Source organism: Aplysia californica, unplaced genomic scaffold (genome assembly GCF_000002075.1).
Source record: "Aplysia californica isolate F4 #8 unplaced genomic scaffold, AplCal3.0 scaffold00295, whole genome shotgun sequence".
In the NCBI taxonomy this organism is placed as follows: Eukaryota; Metazoa; Mollusca; class Gastropoda; order Aplysiida; family Aplysiidae; genus Aplysia; species Aplysia californica.
In genome coordinates this window covers 629,018-631,517 of record NW_004797565.1, presented here as the reverse complement: position 1 = coordinate 631,517, position 2,500 = coordinate 629,018, and positions in this window count along the sequence as shown.

Genomic DNA, 2,500 nt, shown 5'->3' with positions numbered 1-2,500 from the left:
TCTCTCTCTCTCTCCGTCTCTCTCTCTACCACATTCACAAACACACTCACTCACTCACACACACACACACACACACACACACACACACACACACACACATACACACACATACACACACACACACTCACACACATACACATACACAGAATATACGCGCACAATAATACACAAATAAGCACGTATTTGCACATGCGGATGATGGATGAAAGTATGTTCTTTTGAGCTCCTAAGTAACTTAAAAAATAACAACTACATTTTACGCACACACCGCCTCCGAAACTCTCTTCTGAACCAATAAACCATCCCGCTCCTTCCACAACTTTTACATCCTATCTTCTACATACCATCCCTCCACAAAATGAGTTTTTATGGCTTAGTACAATCATAAACAGGATTGTGGACATAAATATTATAGGCCTATCATGATTTTTAAAAGGAGAACTGCCCCTTCTGAACACGTTTACATGAAAGTGAAAAAAGCAAATGCAGCCATAGTCATCAAAACAACATGTTACCGAAAGTGGGCATAGGTGGGTGGGTGAAAGTGGAGGTGCAGGTGCAGATAGGTCTTCCTTTCCACCATAAGCGAGACCAATGTCTAAAACAGTGTGATGTGCACCGTTTTCCAGCTCGAAAAATATATAATAAATTTAAGTCAAACGATTTTTTGGGGTTTTTGTTGTTGTTTTGTTCTTACAGCATTACTTGGGTGGATCTGTGGTTAGTTAATAGTTAAGCTTCGCTATAAAAAGAACCAAGATCTGGAATAGGGATCGTTGGTCATGGTTCTCCATTCATTTCTCTGCACAGATACTCTTTAGCTACTCGCTTTTATCAGTTAAAGGACTAATTATTCATTGCGGTGTACTCATGAGCAGACTGATGTGATTTTGAGTACCTTCCTTGATCGACATACATGTATTCCCTTGAATTGTCTATTTCATCCACGAAGGAACATACATCATTTCTGATCCCTAGTCTAGAATTGAATCCGTTCATATTATTATTGCATTTTTCTACACTTGTTTCATTTCGATACCGTCTCAGAGAAACCATGATTAATAATATCCTGCTAAGATGTTTCGGAATATGTGGAGCAACGTAATCTAGTGATATCTCAATCGGTCTGTCGAAGCAGCACGCCTCCTAAAAGATCTAAACAGTTAAAGGGGAGGACAGATTGTGAACTAACATGACAGCTATATTAATTGTACCATTGTTCGTGGTAATTTCATTGAGCAGGTCGTACACATTTTGCAACCTCAGAATTACATAGATCTATCTGAAATGTTTTGTCGTTTTAATTATTAAGACCATGAGGTTAGAAACCAATAAATGCTCTATCTGTTCTATCAAGATCGTTAGATTATTTGGCGTCGTTATCAAGTTATTCAAAGAATTTCGTTTGATAAAAAAGCTTGACATGTTGTGAAAGTCAAAATTTTTCACGTCAAATTTCTCAAACTAGGTACTGATCAGACAGAACTTTGTAATTCAAAGGTAGCGATTTACAATCAGTTCTCACATATTTGATACTTATAGAATAGTATAGAGAAAGGAAGACTTGGTTGCGAAAGCTACTAACAGGAGGAGCAATTCGCCTTTAACCCACTATGGGTTGGCCTCGGATGGTCTTGGGTCAAGGCATCCTAGCCCAAGTCAGTGGCAGGTGATTGATAATCATAGCCGTGCAGGTGTTTGATGAAGGACGACCAGAGGAGAAAGAAATCATGTACCGAGGTACTGATTTTCAGGATAGGGAAAGGCGAGTATTATTATATATTATCTGCGGGGAAGACGTAAATATCTACGTATTATCAATGTGTGTGTGTGTGTGTGTGTGTGTGTGTGTGTGTGTGTGTGTGTGTGTGTGTGTGTGTGTGTGTACCTGTGTGTGCGTTTGCAAGTGTGCCTGTGTGTACGAGGTATATGCATGTGAGTATTTGTGTGTGCTGTGCGCATGAGGGAATAAGTACGGAAGGTGTGCGTGCGTGTTTTATATTATTGTATATGTAGTGTGTTTTTGCCTTTTGTGTTTTGGGTAAACACATTATAAATCAATTTATATAGGCTTGCAGTGAGAGTGGGAAAGAGAGTGATAGAGGCAGAGAGAGAGAGAGAGAGAGAGAGAGAGAGAGAGAGAGAGAGAGAGAGAGAGAGAGAGAGAGAGAGAGAGGGGGGGGAGAAAAAAAGAAGTAGGCCAATTGGTAGATAGATTTAGAGGCAGCGAAAATAAGATAGATAGATAGATAGGTAGATAGATAGATAGATAGATAGATAGATAGATAGATAGATAGATAGATAGATATATAGATAGACAGATAAATAGATAGATAGATAGATAGACAACGACGGGTAGAGAGAGATAAAAAAAGAGGGAGTGAGAATGAGAAAGAGAGCGAGCGAGCGAGGGAGCGAGTGAAAGAGAAAGAGAGAGCAGAGAAAGAAAGAAAGAAAGAAAAAGATGGAGAGAGAGACAGACAGGCAGCAGACAGATATA